We start from the raw sequence: 23781 nt of genomic DNA, 5'->3' as shown, positions 1-23781 counted from the left end.
GGCACTCTTTTTCTTTTTCAACCCTCTTGTATGTGTTTGGAGTCTGATGTAAGTCCAGTGATTGGCATTCGGTTTCCTGTGTGCGTTTCTTTGTTTGGAGTCTGATGTAAGTCCAGCGATTGGCATTCGATTTCCTATTTGTTTGTTGTGTGTTTGGAGTCTAATGTAAGTCCAATGATTGGCATTCGGTTTCCTGTGTGTTTGTTTGTCTGGAGTTGGATGTAAGACCAGCGATTGGCATTTCGTTTCCAGTTGTGTGTTTGCTTTGACGTGTCAACGTCTCCGTTTAGCGTTTTGTTTGGCGTGTGTTATCCGAGCTACGAGTGCTCTAATTCTTACTCTGGTTAGAGAAGATACGTATGCATAGGATGCGATGTCCTAGCTAGCACGTTTCCCATGTCCCCGAACTACGTTGATTCTGATGTTTGTGTCTGACAAACTACGTAGGCCCAGGATGCGATATCCTGCCGAGTCCGCTTTCTCCGTCTTTCATCTGTGTTCTATCTAGTTTGTGTAGTTTTGAGCAGTTATTTAGCAGCCTTTCTTTTATTCTTTCTGAGCGTGCCACCCGTCGAGTACGATGGATGCGTAGGGGTGCTAATACCTTCCCTTCGCATAACCGACTCCCCTATCTAGCAATCTCTGGTCGTGAGACCATTTCCTTTCCAGGTTTACTTGAGCGTTTCCTTTCCCTCCTTTGGGATAAATAACGCACGGTGGCGGCTCTGTGTCTTTTTCCCGCCGGTTTTTCGCGTAATGCGACACTAGGTACGGGAGTCGGTTATGCGAAGGGAAGGTATTAGCACCCCTACACATCCATCGTACTCGACGAGATCCACGCTCGAAGGAATAGAATAAGGTTGCTGATAAACTGCTCAAAACTGCACAAACTGGATAAAAACACAAGTGAAAGAAGACGGAAGAAGGTGACTCGGTAGGATGTCGCATCCTGGGCCTACGTAGTTTGTCAGACACAAACATCAGAGTCAACGTAGTTCGGGGAAAATGGGAATAGTGCTCGCTAGGACATCGCATCCTATGAATACGTATCTTCTCTAACCAAAGAAAGAATCAGAGCACTCGTAGCTCGGCTAACGCACGCCGAAACAAACAACGAAAAGAAGACGCTGAGACGTCAAAGCAAACCCACACCAGGAAACGGAATGCCAATCAATGGGCTTACATCCAACTCCAGACAAACAACAAACAAACGCACACAGGAAACCGAATGCCAATCGCTGGACTTACATCAAACTCCAAACAAACAAACGCAAACAGGAAACCGAATGCCAATCGCTGGACTTACATCAGACTCCAAACACACACGCAAACAGGAAACCAAATGCCAATCGCTGGACTTTCCTCAGACTCCAAACACACACGCAAGAGGGGAAAAAGAAGAAGGGTGAACAAACACACACAAAGAGAAAAGAAAGCGCCCGGAGAGATCAGCTCAATCTCCTGCCTACGTACCTCATCTGGTATGAGGATCAGGGCAACGTAGTTCCCCTTAACAGGGAAAAACTTCATCCTAACCAGAGACTAGGGAGATAATAGACTAATAGGGAGACTATGACTCGAGCCTAGAAGTTGTCATGCAAATGATCCCTAAGTTGAGGTCTCTAATCAGAACCTAACTCGCACAGGAAGCAAGCTAGCCTAAACAGCAAGTAAACAAGCACAGGTGAACAGGTATCACACACTATATGCAAACAAGTGGCTCATACAAGGCTGGGCTTTAGTCAAGGGGTCATATCAACCTCGACAAACAAGCCAACACTGGAAGGGTATCTGAAGAAGCTCTTAACCACTGACATTGACCGTCAGGGTGAGCAGATGAAAAGGTAATGAGGCTCTTAACCTCGTAGCTCTTAACCTGGGCCTGGGTGAGCTTGAATCCATGAAAACATGGGGATCCAGAATGTAGGACCCTACTCCACTTGACTGACTCTATATACAAGGATCTTGTGTTAGGTTCAAGAGCATCAGCACGTAGTGCGAGCGTAATGAATGACTCAACAAATAACAGGGAATTGATTGCTAATCCCTTCTATCTTCCAATTGCCTCTTCACTTAGGAGGACTTGAAGTACATGGCACAAATATAAACAATCACAGTCATTGCCTCTTAAGGAGGACTTCAGCCAAATGCCTGCCAAAAGAAACGACAGGGCTTCCAAACTACATGGAGTTAGAGGATGATTACCTAGGTGGTATGCCAACCACAAGCCAAGAAAAGCTCAAGAAATAAGCTAAAAGCGACTAAAGTACCTGTACAAAAGTCAAACAAGTCAATATTCACATTCAGACAAATCAAACAGATAGTCAACAGTGATTCTATATTCATCTACATAAGGCAAGTCCTATGTGCAAGCATTCAAGTGATTCCATCACACTCAATGAACCTACAACACAAAGGTTTAGTGCATCAAATAATTTGCATCTCAAGTCATGAGATTACATCAACCATTAGGGGCTAATTGCTTGAACCTGAAATGCAAAGCTCAAAAGGTGAGTACAAACCACTAATGCAAAGACTAGGGTCAAAGGCAATGTAAAAAGTCAAAACAGAAGTTGATATTCAACATGAAGCACATTTATTCAAGTAAGAACATGTCCTAAAAAGGACCAGACTCAAATCCTAAGGCAAATCCATCTAATGAGCAAGATAAGGAAAAGGCATACAAAGGTGTTCACAATTGGACATTCAAATGAGAAAATGCACATTAAATCAGAAACACATCCAATGATCATGATAATTTTTATGTGATATCAACATGTTAAACAAAATCATCATGCAAAAAATCAGAATCAGAAGACATCAATTGGCATGTCAATGAAAATGAACAAGATCAACATCCAAATGTGTGACACACATTGTCACACCCTACATCCATGTGTCTAAAATAGAAATGGAAAATGCTAAAAATGCCAAACCAATTCTCAAAAATCATGCATCATGTTAGGATTCAGCATACCAAATTTCAAAGCATTTGGAGAAAGTATGAGCATTTCACAAGACAAATGGAAACATATGTCACATTTTGCACCATGTTCAAATACCTAAGCATGTTCAAAATCGTGCGAAGCACAAATCAAGAAATTCACATCACAAAATAAAAGACATTCACATGAAAATGTAGCAAAATATTTGGATTTAATTGGATTCATTTTCTATTTTTTATGAATTTTTGAAATCTGCATGAAAATAATGAAATAACATGGAATATTACATGGGATAGAAAAAATGAACAAAAGCTGGAAAATGCCTCAGCCAGGATCGAACCAATGCACCTCAGGTCAGGGAAGCGCTACAGTGTGAAACTAAATGGAATTAATTGAAACATCCATGGCCTGGTATCGAACCTGCGCACTCTTAGACAAGAGGCGCTAATTGAAACGCTGTGTTTCAATCCCAGGCATGGACTAAATGGAAAATAAAAACGCATGGACAAGGATTCGAACTGGTGAAGGGAAGGTTCATGTGCGCTCAATAGTAAACCCTAGGCCAGGAATTGCAGACGGCGGCGCAAGGCTGAAAAAGCCTTCTTCTCCGGCGAGGCCGGAGGCGCTACAGTGGCATATTCATATTTTTTTTGCAGAATTAAATGAAATTGGTATGGATCGAAAGCTCTCTTCATGTAGAGCAAGAATCTAACATCTATTTATCTTAATTCTCAACAACAAGCATGAATCGAAGGAAAGAAAGTTCAACAACCAAACTTTAATCTCTCATAACTCACTCAATAATCGTCCATTTTCAATGAAATTTGCATCAGAATTCTCAGCATGGAAAGATCTACACGTTCATGGTAATAAAACGAAGAATTAAGAGGATCGAATTTCAAACCTCTTGAAGAACAGTGGATGAAAACAGCGTGTTCAAGGCCTCAAAAGTGTGTAGATCTACTCCTATATTGATGTTATGAAGCTTTATGCACGAAATCTCTCTTGAAATGGCTTGGATCTTGATCAATTCAAAGCTTCCATGTTCATCTTCATGTACTTGCACAACTTGATTCTCCACGAAAACCTTCAATCCAATGCTTGATTCATACTCAATGAAGCTTAATGATCATGATTATGCAATAAAATCAATGGATTATGTGAAGAAATTTGAAGTTCCAATTGAGAGAAAAAATGGAGGGAAAAAAGTTTTAGATCTAGAACTTGTGAGAACTGAAAAATTCTGTTACAATTAACCTTATATACCACCTCTTAATTACTTTTCTAATGATAATTTGCAATGGCTAATGAAAGTTTAATGAAAAATGAGGTGTTATGCACAATTGGAAAATTCACCTTACGCATGGCTCAATCCCACGTGAACAGTAGCATGCATGGTCCAATTACACTTAAAATGAGCTTATGAACATGATAGGATTGGAATTAAACTCATATGATCAACCAAATTCAAATTCTTCATTTTCCCTCCAAAAAGCACATGCATGGCCAAATGATCATGTGACATTATTTCATGCAATGCAATGATGGATTTGGAAAATATAGGTCATGACATGCAATTTGCAAAAAGAGTGGCCTAAATTGGAGTTTTGAATCCAAAGTTATGGCACTTTGAAGTTTCATGCACACTTGGTGATCATTTGCTCATAACTTCTCAACCATTCACCAGATGCTCATGACCTTGGACTTTTTGGAAATGGGAGAGAAAGATCTTCAACTTTCATGTTGACCAAAATTTCATTTGAAGCTTCTTTGATGTTGGAAAGTCAAGTTAAATGTGGTCCAAAAACTTGCCATTTTTGGAAACTTGAAATTACAGGTCACTTTCCATTTTTGGAAACTTTTGATCTAGCTTCAAAATCTTCAATGTAGATGTTTGACATGATGAATAAACCTTTTTTGGACATGAATGAAGTGTCTTAGACCATTTATACACCTCCGAGCCCTCAGTTGACTTGCAGTTGACTTTTATGGGCCTCAGATGACCTGGACATGTATTGATGACTTTTGAGCCTTCAACACTTGGTAAAGTTGCTTCAAAATGAACCTTGGTTCATATAAGATCTCTAGAATACTCATGTGGCCTCCATCTCAAGGAAATGCTTGGTCTCTTGCACTGGTGAATCCTCTTGATGCCAGTTCTAGTTGCCAGGATGCAATGCAATATGCAATGTTAATGTAATGTTAAGGTAATGTTAATGACCTAAAAATGAAATGAATGCATGAATGGGGGGTGCAAATTTGAGGTGCTACAGCTGTAGCACCTCAAATTTGCCCTCCTCATTCATGCATTCATTTTAGGTCATCTAACATTTCATATTGCATTTCAACATGTTCAGATGGGGTCTATTCATCATTCAAAGCACTAAACTTGAAGGAGCAAAAGTCTGCTCATGAGCTGTCATGCTCGCTAGGTGAGCAGAATGGTTCGCCTAGCGAACCTGAACTGTCATGCTCGCTAGGCGAGCAAATCCTTCGCTAGGCGAAGCGCGCACATTTTGAAAAAATCTAACACAAAGTCACAGACTTGGGCCTCTCTCATTTGAGCCCACAAAGCCACGAAAATCAGGCTATAAATTCTAAGGATTCATTGGAAAGGGGCCAGAATTAAGAAGAAGGAGAATTGGTGAAAATTGAAAACACTCTGAGGTTTCCTTGGAACAAAACCCTAGAGAAGAGCTAACAGTATTCAGAACAGCCTCCAGACCCTGAAAAATTCACTCTGACTCACACACTTTTTCACTTCCACCTCGCGCAAACCCTAAGATTGTTCTGCAAACCCAACGGTGCAATTCAATTTCAACCGATCTCTCCAGTCAGGTTTGCCCTATTCCCATTACTTTACGCCTTCAATTTGAAATTTCTAAATGTATGAGGCATTTGAGTTTAGATGTGCATGAATATGTAAAATAATGCCTTGAATGTCTAATCACTTCGTTTCTGAGATGGATACCATAGGGTTTGGGATTATGGAAATCGGACTGTTATCAAGGAAGAATCCAAAACCCGCAGGTACTCGCTAGCACCTCGCTAGGCGAGCATGTAGTGAAGCTTCGCTACCACCTCGCTAAGCGAAGCAGTAGCGAGCGTGACAATAATTGATTTTTTTTTCATTTGCTTTACCAATCGGTTTTGTGTTTACGTCATGTATTAATGTGTGGATCCTTGCCCCCTGGCCTTGGGTTTTGACGTCCTTTTGATGCATTTGTGGGACAAGAAGGTTAGGCCTCCCACCCTTGGTTGCTTTTTGTGAGCTTTCCTTTTTGTGAACTTTAATGGCATGATTCAGGCGGTTGCATTTTGATCCTGGTTTGGTGCAACTCTTGATTACCCTATCTTGTTTCTCTAACCTGTTTGTTGAGTTTTTGTGAGGGCTCACATGACTCTTGCAGAGATGGCTTGCTTGGTATTCCACTTTATTTATGGGATACCATTTGGAGGTTTATTCCGATTACCTGTACTGACTCGCTTTCTTTGATGATGCTAGCCTAAGAGATCTCCGGGTTTCTTATTTCTTTAATTGTTGTTACTTCGGATCTTTATCCGTACGGTAGACCTCTTGATCCCTTTATTTTTCTCGCATTTTACCACTTTCCTAGCTGGAAGACCTCGATAGGAGGCAATGTTTTGTGTGTTTATTTTTGTGCTTAAAGACCTCCAAGTAGAGGCACCAGTGCTAAAGACCTCCACGAAGAGGCAATTGACAGATAAAAGGGATTAGTAGTCAATCCCCCGTTACTCAGTGCGTCGTTCTTTAAGATCACACTACGTGTCAATACTTCAAAACAAAAGCCCAAGATCTTTTGTCCGGTCAGTCAGTGGAGAGGGTTCCACCTTCCTGAACCCCCACGCCTTGTCATGAGCTCACCCTGTCCAGGGTTAAGAGCTATGAGGTCTTATCCTCATTACCCTTTTGATCTGCTCACCCTGAAGTTCAATGTCAGTTGTTAAGAGCCCGTTTGATTACCCTTCCATGGCTTGTTTGTCGAGGTTGATATGACCCCTCTTGACTAAAGCCCTACCCATGTATGTTTGAGCCCCTTGCTGATGTGTTTATTTTAAGATACATGTTTTTTGTGATGTGATCGTCTCCCCATTAGGATTGCCAGGCTTCGAATAGTCTCTCGTCTGCATGTCAATTAAGGTAGCATTGTTCCTTCGTCTAGGACTTCCTTTTTGCATGAGCATTCCTAAAACGCAAACAAACTCAACACGTTAACTCCTTCTACTACAGGCGAGTAAGTCTCCAAAGGTCGAGCATCCGGTAGATTGCGTAGTAACGTCGTTCACCCAAAAACATAAACCCGTAGTTAGCCGAACTACGTGTTGCTCTGATTCTCATTCCATATGAGACACGTAGGCATAAGATGCGATGTCTTACCGAGCACACTAACCCTTAACCCATAGGTAGCCAAGCTACAAAGACTCTGATTCTCATATTCATATGAGATACGTATGCAGTGGATGCGACATCCGTGCGAGTCATTTTCTTTCGACCCCTCTTTTAGTAAATAGTACATTAGATAAACCCACACCCTTTAGACAAGAACAACAAAAGTGGATCCTGTAGCGGTGTATTCGTCACTTTATGATTTATTGATTAAACCAAAAGCAAAGCATACAAAGAAATGGCTAAAAAGCGAACAAAAACCTAAGAAGTTTTACACATAGAAAACTAATGAAAAGATCAGAGATCTGGGTAAGGGGTTAATTACGCAATGGGAAGGTGTTAGGCACCCAAAACGTCCTAGGTACTCCTAGGGAGCCCTTTTCACAACTTGTTGTATGAAATGTTATTTGTTTATGAAATATTTATTGTGCAAACATGGATTGAAGGGATGAGAAAGAATATACAAGTTATTATTTTTGTGTTTGAACGGATGAACCCGTTGCCTACGTACCTTTCCATGGAAGGTAAGGATCAAAACGCCGTAGTTCGGCTAAAAGATTTCCAAAAGTATGGGTGGATTCATTTTAAACAAAAGCCTTAAGGTCTTTCGTTATCCACGGGAGAAAACTCAACCTTATACAAACAACAAGTCCACCATGTGAGAAAAGCTTCAACTTACTAGTGAGGGGTTAACCCTATAATAAGCAAGGAAGTCTTACAATTCAATCACTAAGGACAAAAGGTGAAATTAACATCAACCAACTAGGATAAATCAAACCTATGGCTAATGTATGAAAACTTATCAAGAATGGACAAAGCCACAAAACAATTGAATGAGTGAAATTAACCAATTAGGATTTATTCACAAAAGATGGTCAAAGTATGATTAAAATTCAATTCAAAAGAAGTATTATGAAAAATGAGGTTTGAAAATCAAAGGCTTAAGGCCTAGGTTTCTAATTTGAAAAGAAATGAAGATGTTTGCACAATAGTTTTCAGGTTTTAGGTTAACATGCATATGGAGGTTTCAGGAACAAAAGGTGGGAGGGTGAGGAAGTAAAACTTCTTAGGTGTTCACCTCTTAAAATCATATGTAGATGATCCAAGTGATTCCTTTGGAATAAGCAACAAGCAAATAACAGATAAACAAAGATGGATACCGAATGCCAATAAATGGACTTACACAAATCTCACAAAGCAAAGAAACAAACATACCAGATGCCAATCAATGGACTTATACCAATCTCCTAAAACAAAACAGACATGGATGTCAGATGCCAATTAATGGACTTACACTAATCTCCAAGAAATGGTCATAGGAAACAACTGCCAATAAATGCACTTATGTTTGACTCCTCACATATAACAAGCAAAACAAATGCAATAAGCAAGAGGAAACAAGTTGCCAATAAATGGTCTTACACTCGACTCCAAGGAAATAGGATGCCAATCAATGGTCTTAATCCCAACTCCTTCCAGATCATAGGAAACAACTGCCAATAAATGGACTTACAATTGACTCCTCAATGGACAAACAAAGATGTCACAAAGATATGAGTAATGATTATGCAATGATACACAATTTATGATGATAAATGCCAAAAGGCACACATAAGCAGATAAGCAGATATAGCACACACTATATACAATCAATTAGGCTCAATCAAGGTTAGGCTTTGAAGCCAACTGGAATGGGGTATGTTGAGCTCTTAACCCTAACATTGAGAGTTAGGGTGAAGCAGATGAAATGGAGATGAGGGGTGTGCCTCATAGCTCTTATCCCTGGCCTGGGAGAGCTTTAAACAAAGGAAAGTGTGGGAGTTCAGAAAGTAGGAACTCTTCTCCACAATTGATTGACTCTATAAGATCTTGGGTTAATATTCACAATGCATCAACACATTGTGTGAGCAAAGGAATGACACACTGAATAGCAGGAGGTGGATTACACATCTCTTTTATCTACCAATTGCCTCATAAGAGGACTTTTCCTGCTTGGCACAAAGATAAACAATCACAAGCATTGCCTCTTAAGGAGGACTTCAGACAGGTGCCTACCAATAACAGTAGGTCTTCCAGACTACATGAAGAAGAGAAATTATACCTAAGTGGTTAAGCAACCAAGCAAAGCAAAGTTCAAAATGAACTTAAAGCAACTTATGTACCTGTGGAAACATCAAACAAATCAGTACAATACTCAGACAACCAAACAACAGTCAATAAGCAACAAACAATCCCAATGTACATAAGGTGTAAGCCAAAGGTCAAACTCAAATGAGTTAACATCAACCTACAAAACACACAAATGTTAGTAATCAAAGGCAAACATCAATGCTCAAATGATGAAGCATCATTAACTATGGAACTTGAATGCTCAACCTGAAAACAAAGGTCAAATGTAAGCCACAAACCACTAGGTCAAAGCCTAGGGTCAAAGATGGAGAAAAAATTCAAAACAGAAGCTGAAATTTAACATGAATCAACTTCAAACACATCTTGAAACCTTATAAAAGGTCTCATCTCAATATCATTTACCAAATCCATTTCATGATCAATTGAAGTTCAAGGCAATTTTAAAGCTCAAATGTGATCAACCAGGATGAAAAATCTCAATTAAATCAGAAATGACTCAAATAATTCCAACAAAATTCATGAGCAATCATAACATTCATAATATGCATCATACAAAAAATCAGGACAATTAGAGATCATTTGGCATGGCAAACACATCATTCAAGTTGAACAAGCAAAGGTGTGACACAAATTGTCACACCAACTTAACATGATCATAAAACAGAAATGATAAATGATAAAAATACCAAATCAACACCAAAATGTCAAGCAATGTGTCTAGTTTCATCATGCAAATTTTCAGAAACATTGGATCAAAGACCAGCATTTCACAAATGTATAAGCATGGCAAGGTCAAGTAAGCATACATGTTCAAACATTCTAGCACCAAAAAAATGCAGCCAAGCACAACTTGTAAAATCATGATAAAAAAAAAATAGATAGAAAAAGAAACACAATGCAAAAAACCTGGTAATTTTTGGATCAATTTTCAATTAGATATGAATTTTTTAAGATGAGAAAAAATTAAAAAACACATATGAAGCCATGGCATGGAATAATGGAGGGAAAAGAGAAAACATGTGAAAAGCATTTGAATAATGTTGGCACGGAGGATCGAAGCCAGATACAATTTGAATATGCTGGCGCGCCAAGGCTGAAACGATGCGTTTCATTAATTGACCTGGCCGGTCAATGCTTGTGTGGCGCGGTCAAACAAACGTGAGCGAATCATTAAGCCAAGCAAGCAAAACGTGGCAATGAAATGGACCAATCACATGCAAACCCTAGGACACGCAGGCATGGCAACAGAAAAGCATGTTGAAACACTAGAAAGCGTGGCCTAAAGGAATTCGCAGCAAACATTATGAACATCATAGCAAAATCCGTAGGAATTCTGGAAAAACTGAAGAACACATGAAGGTTGAAGATGAAGATCATGAAGATCTTCATCTGGATTTTCCAGAAAAATTAAACATGTCCAGCAATCATCCAAAAGCATACCAATCGATTCATCATGCAATATACATCAAAGATTCATGATCAATTCACACAAAAACATCAAAACAAGCATGGATCGAAGAAAAGAAAAATCATCATCAAAACTTTAATCACTCACATCTAACTCAAAACAGCACCAAAATTCATGGTTCAAAGCTCAGAATGATCAACATAAAGAGATCTACAATAACATCATAATAGATTTCAAAATTAGGAGATTCGATTTGTAACCTCTTGAAAAGCAGATCTGGATTTGGCTTGATTCAAGGCTTGTGATAGCTTCAATATTCCTCTATGATGCTTGTATAGATGATTGGAGGAAAGAGTGAAGCTCAATTGTGCACGAATCCACCAAAATTGGGAATCACCATGGATGCTTCAAGCTTTGTGTATGCTTCAATATGGCATGGATTGCTTCAGTTCCACGTGTAAATCTTCTCAATAACACCTCAGGAGCAAGAATCAAGCAAGAAAAAGTGCTTGGATGTGAAGAATTTGGAAGAAATTTTTGAGAGAAAAATTGATGAATTTGGATCTAGATCTGAAAAAATGGTTGCTAATGCTGAAAACAGTTAGGTTTTAGTTTATATATGCAATGCTAATCATGCTCTAATCAGGTTTAGATCAAATGCAAATGAAATTAGCAAGTTATGGAGTGTAAGTACAAATTGGTTTTTCACCTCTATGCATGAAATGCATGTGTGAACAGTGCACGCATTTTCTTTCATTTTCACTTAAAATCTGATTTTGGAGCCAATGGTGATGGCAAAATGTTCAAACAATGCACCAAATTTAAATTTTAAAATTTCCCTCCAAAAAACCAATGAATTACCAAATGATCATGTGAATATAATTTGTGCAATGCAATGCATGATTTGGAAACTAGAAGTCAAAAGGAGAATAATGCAAAAAGAGCCATCCATTTTGGAGCTTTGGTTGAGAAGTTATGCTCATTTGAAGTTCCATGCATACTTTGCCATGATTTGATCATATCTCCTTATCCACACATGAGAAATTCTTGATCTTGGAGTTTTTGGAAATGGGAGAGAGAGATCTACAACTTTCATGTTCAACAAAATTTCATTTGAAGCTTTCTTGATGATGTAATTTGAAGTTGAAGTTGGTCTAAAACCTTTCCATTTTTGGCAAATTCAAATTATAGGTCACTTTCTATTTTTGGCAATTTTTGACTGGACCTCAAATTCTTCAATGTGAGTGTTTGAAATGTCAAATGAGACTTGTTTGAACGTGAATAAAGTATTTCTAATCACTTCCCACCTCCAAATCCACAGTTGACTTGGCAGTTGACTTTCTAGGTCTTTAGATGACCTGAGGATGTTCTGATGAAATTCAAGCCCCTACCACTTGGGATTTTGCATCAAAATGACATCATAGCTCATATGAACTCTTGTGAATGATTGTGGGGTCCAAATATCTCAAGAATGACCATCATCTATGGCTCAATGACTGCCTTTTACTGCCTTGACCTGTGATTGCTTCATCTGCAAGACAAAGGTTAGATGACATATTTTTGTACTTTTGGTTAGTGATTAAAAGAAATGCAATGACATACAAATGCAAAGAATGCTTGGTGATCAAGAAACACTCTCAAAAAGATGATCCCCCCCACAGGGAAGGAAGCAAGGTGTCCAATGATCCTTGAGGCAATGCAATGATATGATATGATGCCATGAGGGGTCTTAGGGACAAAATTGGGGTCTTACAGATGCCCGGTCATTCTAGCCGGAGAAGTGAAGTTTAGAAATCTTCATCTCGACGCGGTAGAATGGGCTTAAATAACAGTAATGAGACAAATTTTGGTCCCTAAGAGACCTCATGATGCAGATGTATGCATGTAAAGAGACAAACTCTGTGGGGATATGGGTCCACAAAGAAGAAAAGACGATCCATCGAAGGAATACACCCACCAGGAATAGAGACTCTAACAGGACTCTCATGGGGATAAGAAAAAGAAAAAGAATGCGTGAGCAGGACACGACTCTGAATTAAGGAGTAAAGGACTCAAACTGGGAAAAAAGAGGAAAATTCCAAAGGGACAAATCCAATGGAAACACTCAAGCTGACTCAAACTATCCACAAAGGATACTTCGGATAAAAATTCGGACTCGGACTGGGGAAAGATTCACAAAGAACCTCCCTACCGGGGAAAACTACATATATTGGGGAAAACGCTAATACAGCAAAAGTGGAAAATCACAACAGGAACTCCACCAGGAATGTCTAACAAAGACACTCTCCTGGGGAAAACAAGGAGTGAGGTGTTACCGGTATAAGGGTAACAAGCTCAGGAAGAATGAATATCTAAGACCGGTATAAGGGTGAGAGATATCAATCAACCAAACATCTGAGAAATACCTGAAAAAGGTACATCAACTCAGGAAAATCTGACTCCACAGGGGACCAAGGTCATAATAGGGAGCAGAAAAGGAAGGAACACCAATGATACCGGTTACTGGGTATATAATAGGTGACCGACCAAAGCGTGAATTGGTATATATGCCAAGACACTCATCATCCGAAAGGAGGGCTTGAAAAAGCAAATCGACTTACAGGATGGACATTCGAATCCGCAACGGGAAAATGAATCTTACTCAGCTGGGAACAACCCAAAGAGCGCATGAGATATAATATCCATTACCGTCAGAACGTGGATAGCATACTCGCATGAGATATATTATCTATTACCGTCAGAACGTAGATAATACACTCGCATGGAAGGAAACACCAGGGATACCGGTTAGGGTATATAATAGGTGATCAACCGAAAAGAGACAATCGTTACCAACAACAACAGGGTAGACGAAAGATAACTCACATGGGATAAATTGCAAGCATCCGGCAATTATCCACAAACAAACGAATATTTGATTCCACAAAAGGAACACGAATCTTACTCGATTGGGGAAACACAAAAGGCTTCGACTGAAGAGTGCATGAGACATATTATCCATTACCATCAGAACGTGGATAACATACTCGCATGGAAGATTATCCACAACCGGTTATAGGGTTAATAAAGGATAAATCAACCGAAAAGAAAGGCATCGGGATACCAAAACCAGGTATATAATGATGACCGATCAAAGGGAGCAACAATCATTACCAAGCAAAAGGGTAAATGAAAGAGAACTCACAGGGGATGCATTGATAAACATCAATGATCCGGGGAACAAATCACTGGCATACGGTGAAAAGACCCACTAAGGATAAAAATTGCTAGCATTTGGCAATTATCCGCAAAAAGAATCGCTGAGGATACAAATGCTTACTCAAGAGCAATAACCCAAAAGCAAGGAGGGAAATATCAACATCGAATACTGGATGAAGATAACCAAAAAGAGTAACCATCATCGGTTAGGATGAGCAACAAGGTTAACTCTGCAAAGAAGAGAATTTAGGATTTACAACTACCGAATACGGGGTAGAAGACCAAAAACTCTGGCTGAGGAAGCAAGAGGTTTACCACTACCGACTTCTGGGTAGAAAACCACAGACTCAACTGGGGATAGAATTGTTGGCATACGGCAATTATCCACAAGGAAGCGCAGACTCTAATGGGGAGACAACAACAATATAGGATTTACAACTACCGAATACATGGTAGAAGACCACAAAATCCACCATCAGCCAGAATGAATCACAAAGGTTACCTCTGCTAGGGGATAAAAGAATTAGGGTTTATATCCACCGAATACATGGTAGAAAACCAACAACTCTGCGTGGGGAGTAAGAAAATCACAACTCCGCACGGGGACAAAATAGGGTTTATAACAAACCACAAACTCTGCTGGAGAGTAAGAAAAATAGGATTTACGACTACCGAATACCGGGTAGAAAACCAATCAACCCTTGCTGAGGAATAAAAGGTATATAACCACAAATTCCGCCAAGAGGAAAAAGGAACATATGACTTACAACTACCGGTATGAGGGTAGAGGCCCAAACTCCGCTGGGGATAAGAAGAACTATTGCCGGTTACTGGGCAATTCATTCATTTATTCCACAGGGAAGCACAAAAGACAGTTGAAAAAATGCCAATTCAGGATCAAACCAAAAAGGCAAACTGAATCAAGACTCATCCTAATTAGGATATAACTCAATAGGGAAAATCCATCCCAATATATGTGTTGGGAGGAAACGGAAAAAACCGTCATCCACGAGGATATATCTCAGTGGGGAATTGCATAAGGAAAGACAGACACTTTCTGCTTATGGGGCTGACTCTATATATTGAGAGATTAAACACCCGACATCTGCTTGGGAAGATCTACTGAAAAGATCTAAATCACCATTTAGCAGGGAACAACAAACAAAAGATATATGGCAAAAATGCAATATGAATATCTGAATGTTTATGAATATGCATGAATATGCATGATTTATGTTTGATGAATGCTGACAAAACAGACATATCTAACACAAACAGGCCCAGGAATCAAACGCCCGGTACTACACTTCCAGAGGAAAAACCAAAGAAATCCAACTAAAAAGCCAATCTGCTGGAGATCTACATGCTAAAAAGCAACGATCTGCTGGAAAGCAAACGATCAGAGATATCAAAGCGATCACAAAATCTCTGAGTGATGGATCAACAATCAACCCAACTGGGGAACAGAAGTCTACAAGAGGCAACAACGGCCACAAAGACAAATTTGTTGAGGAAATGGAGAAATCCCGAGATATCTGTAGGGGATCCTCAGTATCAACTGGGAAACAAGAGTTCACTGCACAAGCAAAAACTGCTGAAGAGAACAGAACACACAGGTAGAATCTAGCTGCACAAACAACTCTACTGGGGACTGTCAGCCACTCCATTGGGGACAAACCCACTGAGGGAAAATAGATCACACACAAGTAGATTCTGCCACAAGCCACTCTACTGAGGATCACAACATCAGGAAATCAACCACATATATGGATGATAAATCACCATCCAAACCAGTTCTGCTGAGGATACCAACTCTGGCGGGGATTCTGCAAGGAAAGCACGAAACTTCTGCAGGAAACTTCTCAGATACAATCCACCGTACCACAAATCTACCGGCGGCTCCACTGGGGATGAGGAGGAGACTGGGGATCAACCACCAAATACTGAACCTTCCAAGAGAAAACCAACAACCGTTGAGGAGGAAATAATCACTGCTCTGTTGAAGGGCTAAGCACTCTGATGGGGAGATATAGCAAAAATGGAGTATATCAAATCAACCACTCTGCTAGCGACTGTGCTGAGGAAACAGACAAAGTACCGGGATGTCAACCCACCAAATTACTGAATCTTCCAAAAGAAAGTACCCATGCTGGGGAGAAAATATTGTTGGAGAGGATTATGAAGCTCTCAACAACCACTCTGCTTAGGGATAAGCAAAATCTCAACAGAAACTCTGCTTGGGGAACAACCCCAACAACAAACTGGAGAAAGAGGATACAATCATGCCAGGAATATGAACAAATGTCTTACCCTGTTGGAAATCATGCCACCCTTGGGAAAGCACTGAGAGATTCTTAAGTATCCTTTTATCATTGTGAATGTTCACTTTGTTAAAAACAATAATTTGAAAAATTCATTTGTTTAAAACAATGACATTTTATCAATTAAAACATGCAAAACATTTGTTGAGTTGAAACAAATAGGAGTGCAAAATAATTGGATAAAAAGCTCAAATTTATTTGATGGAATGGTAGCTTGCAAAGGCCAAGACTCCATAGATCTGTACAAATTTGAAATCAGTGATATATATTGGAAGAGGGCTACATTGAACATAATGATCATTTCTCTACCAATTTGAATCTCGATGTATTCGAAGCTTTAGTTGACGACGAATCGAGAATCTCTGACGAAAAGACAGCTGCGGAACAGAAAGTCTTGTCAAGATGCAGTTACTTGCCAAATCCCTAATTTTTGCCTAAATTGCCCAAGGGTGAGGTACTCAATCTAGCGGGATGCAAATATACCCTTTTTTTTTTGTCTCTAACTTTTGCCTGGATCGCCCTTTCGGGTTTTGCACCGAGACGCTCATTTTTTGCCTAAGCCGCGCTTTCGAGTTTTCAACTTAGCGAGCTATTCTGTTTTTCTTTTGCTCTCTTTTTTTAGGCAAAGTATTTCTTGACTGCATCTAAATTCACAGGACGAGTGAAATCCTCCCCATCCATTGTTGTAAGCATCAAAGCACTGCCTAAAAAGGCTCTCTTAACAACATATGGACCCTCATAGTTTGGAGTCCACTTGCCCCTGGAATCGGGCGCGAAAGACAAGACTTTCTTGAGCACAAGGTCACCTTCTCAGAACACACGAGGCTTGACCTTCTTATCGAATGCTTTCTTCATTCTCTGCGGATATAACTGACCATGACACATGGCAGTCAATCGCTTCTCTTCAATCAAATTCAATTGGTCATAACGACTTTGAATCCCTTCAGCATCAGTCAACTTGGATTCCATCAAGACTCGGATTGATGGGATCTCCACCTCTACTGGGAGAACAGCTTCCATGCCATAAACAAGAGAGAAAGGGGTTGCCCCTGTTGAAGTGCGGGCAGATGTACGACATCCATGCAAAGCAAATGGCAGCATCTCATGCCAATCTTTGTACGTAACTGTCATCTTCTGGATAATCTTCTTGATATTCTTGTTAGCAGCTTCAACAGCCTCGTTCATCTTGGGTCTGTAGGGAGAGGAATTATGGTGTGCAATCTTGAATTCAGCGCACAATTCTTCCATCATCTTATTATTCAGATTAGATTCATTATCAGTATTGATCTTGTCTGGCACACCATAACGGCAAATCAGCTGATTCTTGATAAACTTCACAACCACCTGCCTGGTCACGTTCGCATACGAAGCGGCTTCAACCCATTTGGTGAAGTAATCCATTGCTAGGAGAATAAACCTGTGCCCATTGGACGCTTTCGGTTCAATCATGCCGATCATGTCAATTCCCCACATAGAGAAAGGCCATGGTGATGAAATCACGTTCAGAAGTGTCGGAGGAATATGAATCTTATCCGCATAAATCTGACACTTGTGGCATCTTTTCACATATTTGCAGCAGTCAGACTCCATTGTCAGCCAATAGTAGCCTGCTCTCAACATCTTTCTTGCCATGGCATGTCCATTGGAATGAGTACCAAATGAACCCTCATGGACCTCAGTCATTAACAGGTTTGCATCGTGTCTATCCACGCATCTGAGCAAAACCATGTCAAAATTTCTCTTATACAGCATTTCACCGCTGAGGTAGAAACTGCCTGACAACCTTCTCAAAGTTTTACTATCTTTCACAAATGCCCCAGGCGGGTAGACCTGGTTCTGAAGGAAATTCTTGATGTCAAAGTACCAAGGCTTGTCATCTTGTACTTCTTCAACTGCAAATACGTGAGCTGGTCTGTCCAAGCGCATCACAGTAATATTGGGAACTTCATTCCAATACTTGACCACAATCATGGAAGCAAGCGTAGCAAGAGCATCTGCCATCCGATTATCCTCTCGAGGAATATGATGGAAGTCAACTTCTGTAAAGAACGTTGAAATCCTCCTCGCATAATCTCTATATGGGATGAGACCAGGCTGATTCGTCTCCCATTCTCCCTTGATTTGATTGACAACCAGGGCCGAATCACCATAAACATCAAGATGCTTGATCCTTAGATCAATGCATTCCTCCAATCCTATAATATAGGCCTCGTACTCAGCCATATTATTCGTGCATTTGAAAGTTAGCCTTGCTGTAAAAGGAATATGTGTGCCATGAGGAGTAACAATTACTGCCCCAATTCCATTTCTGTACTGATTCACAGCGCCATCAAACACCATCGTCCATCTGGAACCAGGTTCCGGACCTTCATCAAGTGTAGGCTCATCACAATCTTTCATTTTCAAATACATAATCTCCTCGTCAGGGAAGTCGTACTGAACTGACTGATGATCTTCAATAGGCTGATGCGCTAAGTGGTCAGCCAAGATACTACCTTTGATAGCTTTCTGAGCTCGATACTCGATATCATACTCAGACAACAACATCTGCCAACGGGCAATCCTCCCAGTCAAAGCAGGCTTCTCGAAGATATACTTAATTGGATCCATTCTGGATATCAACCAAGTTGTATGATTTATCATGTACTGGCGTAAACGCTTAGCAGCCCAAGCCAAAGCACAGCACGTCTTCTCAAGCATAGAGTATCGAGACTCACAATCAGTAAACTTCTTACTGAGGTAGTAGATAGCAGATTCCTTCTTCCCTGATTCGTCTTGCTGACCGAGTACACAACCCATCGAGTCTTCAAGAACGGTCAAATACATGATCAGAAGTCTTCCTTCTACAGGCGGAGACAAGATCGGAGGTTCAGACAAATATTCTTTGATACTGTCGAAAGCTTTCTGGCAATCCTCGGTCCAATCAAGGGACTGATCTTTCCGGAGGAGCTTGAATATTGGCGCACATGTGGCAGTCATGTGGGATATAAATCGGGAAATATAGTTCAAGCAGCCAAGAAAACCTCGGACTTGCTTTTCAGTTTTGGGCGCAGGCATCTCTTGTAGTGCTTTGACCTTTGCAGGATCAACTTCAATACCTCTTTCGCTGACAACGAAACCCAACAACTTGCCAGAACGGACTCCAAATGTACATTTGTTCGGATTCAGACGAAGTCTATACTTCCTCAACTGCTGAAAAAGCTTCAACAAATGTTCAACATGTTCAACTTCCGTTCGGGACTTAGCAATCATATCATCAACATATACCTCTATCTCCTTGTGCATCATATCATGAAACAAGGTGGTCATAGCTCGTTGATACGTGGCTCTGGCGTTCTTCAAACCGAAGAGCATCACTCGATAACAGAATGTTCCCCATGGTGTGATGAATGTTGTCTTCTCCATATCCTCGGGTGCCATCTTGATTTGATTATATCCGGAAAATCCGTCCATAAACGAAAAGACTTTGAATTTAGCTGTATTATCTACCAACATATCAATGTGTGGTAGAGGAAAATCATCTTTAGGGCTAGCTTTATTCAAATCTCTGTAATCAACACACATACGGACTTTTCCGTCCTTCTTAGGAACATGCACAATATTGGCCACCCATTGAGGATATGTAGAAGTCACCAGAAACCCCGCATCAATTTGCTTATGAACTTCCTCTTTGATCTTCACTGCCATATCTGGATGAGTTCTTCTGAGCTTCTGCTTCACAGGCACACACTCAGGCTTCAAAGGCAGGAAATGTTGCACAATATCTGTATCTAGACCCGACATGTCTTCATATGACCAAGCGAAGATATAGGAATATTCTCGTAGCAAACTGATCAACTCATTCTAGACAGACTCTTCAAGAAGTGCCCCAATCTTCACCAATCGAACACAATCTTCAGACCCCAAGTTGACTGTTTCCAAGTCTTCAAGATGCGGCTGAATGATCTTCTTCTCGTGCTCAAGGAGACGGGTAATCTCATCAGGAATCCCTTCAACATCATCTTCCTCTGCCTCGAATACAGGGAATTCAAAATTGGGAGATGGCGTTGGATCATTATGTTCAATGGGTTTTAGAATCAACCTGCATAATGATTTTGGATAATAAAAAACTTTAGAATTTAAACAAGCAAATCATTATGCAGATGAGAAGACTGTTTTTATTCTTGTTTTTAGGGGTTTTTGTGATCACTGATTTCATGCAAAAGCAAAAAGTGAAAACAAATGGAAAAACAAATGTTTAAACATGAATTAATTGAATGAAATATCATTGTATATATGACGCCAACAATGTCATCACTTCTCCTTTTGGCATGGGAGAAGGGTTTTTTGAACAAAGTGAACAAATTACGCTGACTTATGGACGACCGTAGGAACATCCACAGCGACCCAGTTATGGCAGACACCACCAGGGATAATAAAGTTGCTCAAATCCTCTGCATCCTCTTCCAGAATAGCAGCAGCTTCTTCGGCTCGATCAGCATGGATAAAACCTCCGCTCTAGAACAAACCTTTCTCATTAAATGCCCCAGAAGAATAGCCAATGTCAGCCCGGGACTTATTGTCTTCAAGGTCAATCATCTTCCCCAGACCAGCAACTCCACCACATTCAATGGCCAGTTTCGCATCACGGTAGGAAGCAAATGAAGGAGACTTCTTCTCAATTGGCTCAACCATAGATAAAGCTTGGAACGGAGTTCCAACTTCATCCTCAACATCAATATATGAGAAAGAAGACAGGTGGCTAACCAGGAGAGCCTTTTCTCCCCCTACCACAACCAGTTTCTTATTCTTAACGAATTTCAGCTTCTGGTGTAGGGTGGATGTCACGGCGCCAGCCTCGTGAATCCATGGTCTACCAAGGAGACAGCTATAAGATGGGTGGATATCCATAACCTGGAAGGTAACTTGGAAATCACTTGGTCCAATCTTGATTGGGAGATCAACTTCCCCAATCACGGTCTTACGCGACCCATCGAAAGCTTTCACAACAACACCAATCTGCCTCATGGGAGGTCCCTGATATGACAATCTGGAGAGAGTGGTCTTTGGAAATACGTTTAGAGATGACCCAGTGTCCACCAGTACGTTGGACATGGCGTCGTTCTTGCAATTCATGGAAATATGTAAAGCCATGTTGTGGTCTCTTCCCTCCTCAGGGAGATCAGCGTCAGAAAAACTCAAAGTGTTGCAAGCAGTAATGTTTGCAACGATACTGTCAAACTGCTCAATCGTGACGTCGTGATAACCATAAGCCAGGTTCAATACTTTCTGCAGAGCCTCCCTATGGGGTTCTGAATTCAGAAGCAAAGATAGTACAGAGATCTTGGACGGCGTTTGTAGAAGCTGGTCTACAACGTTGTACTCACTCTTCTTGATGAGCCTTAGCATCTCATCACATTCTTCATTCACAACGCCACTAGGGCCAATAGAAGAAGTAGGAGTCTTTTGTACAGAGGAGGGTTTGGCAACAAGTGCCGGATTCGGAACATTCACCGCAGTCCCAACAGCAATATTTACCACAGAGGTTGAAGGCAACGACACTTCCTTCCCATCCTCAACAACAACTGGATTATATCGGAAAGGAATCGCTTTATCCAAAGAATAAGGCACGGGGCCTGCTGGCTTGATCACCAATGAAGGAGAGACTTTCGGCTTGCTACCATCATAACGGATGACAACAGGCTCGGGTCATTTGAACACAGGAGAAATCACATTTACTTCTGGTTCATCTTCATCAACATTTCTGTTTTGAAGAATCTCTATAGTACCTTCATCCAACAATTCTTGAAGTTCTCTTCGCACCTGGCGACAACCCAATTTGTTGACGGAACAGATACGGCATTTGTCATGGTCATGCTCCATATGACTGTACTGACACAGAAAACGATGCAACTCGACCAATGACTGTCGAATATGGCTTACATATTTGACTTTATATTTGCCAGGGCAACCCTGGACCATGTTAACCGACTTCCCATGCTCGGGCAATGGGTTCTTCGTAACATTGGGGCCTGAGTCCTTAAAGCTCAGAATGCCGCATCGCATAAGGTCTTGAACCTTAGTCTTCAATGGATAACAATTCTCAATATTGTGTCCCGGAGCACCGGAATGACACACACAATGTTGGTCTGGTTTGTACCACCACTGCGGGTTAGCAGGTACAACCGGAGGATCCCTAGGAGTAACCAGTTTCCGCTCCAATAAAGAGGGATATAGCTCAGCATATGACATAGGAATAGGATCAAAAGTGATCTTCTGTTGGTGTAAGCCCTAGAGGCCAATATTTTTGGTACTTGTATCGAATTATTTAAAAGGCATTTTCTTTATTAATGGTTGATTAATAAAGTCCCTGGAATAGATAGTCCGTTTAATGTATTAAGTGTGACTTAATCATGAGAACACATTGAACATAAGGACACTATTCTTAAAGTATCCGTAGTCGAGCTTTAGTGTAAAGTGGGATAACATTAAAGCATTAAGACTATTATGTTTGTAGACTGATGATCACATCTCATGGATCATGGATAAAGAGTTATCAAGTCTTAAACATAGGTATGAATATTAGGAGTAATATTTATACCGGATTGACCCGCTATGAGAATACTATATAGAAAGTTATGCAAAGTGTCATAAGTTATTCTCATGGTGATAATAGTGTATACCACTCTTCGACCTGAAACCACTATGGATCCTAGATGTAGAGTCGAGTGCTTTATTGCTGATCCAACATTGTTCGTAACTGGATGACCATAAAGATAGTTGATGGGTACTCCACGAAGCATGCTGAGGGACATGAGTGTCCTAGATGGAATTTGCCAATCCTGCGTAACAGGATAAATGTCTATGGGCCCAATATTGAACTGGACAAGGGTGACACGGTCTATACCTTGTGTTCAATATAGACATAAGGGCAAAGGGGTAATTATACACATAATTATTATCACAGGAGGTTTTGTCAGATCACATGACATTTTCGTGACTTGGGTAGCAGTGATGTGTTGCTAGATACCGCTCACTGTTTATTATGTTAAATGCATGATTTAATATAATTGCCAATGTCGCGAAAACCTATAGGGTCACACACAAAGGACGGATTGATGAGAAATAGAGTAACTAAGGAACACCATAAGGTACGGTGCACTTAAGTGGAAACGAAATATGGTAAGGTAGCAAATACTTAAGTGATTTTGGCATATTATGAGATATGGGCAAAATACACTTAAGTGGGCTTTTTAGCTTGAAGCCCACACAAGTGGTTCTATAAATAGAACCCCTTGGGTAGAAGCATTAGAACCCCACTCCACTCAGACTGAAATTCAAGTAGAGACTTGGAATTTCGTTTTCCTCTTTCTATCACTCAAAGCCTTCATT

Source organism: Lathyrus oleraceus, chromosome 2, assembly GCF_024323335.1.
Source record: "Lathyrus oleraceus cultivar Zhongwan6 chromosome 2, CAAS_Psat_ZW6_1.0, whole genome shotgun sequence".
NCBI classification, from domain to species: Eukaryota; Viridiplantae; Streptophyta; class Magnoliopsida; order Fabales; family Fabaceae; genus Lathyrus; species Lathyrus oleraceus.
Note: the sequence above shows the minus strand (reverse complement) of the source record.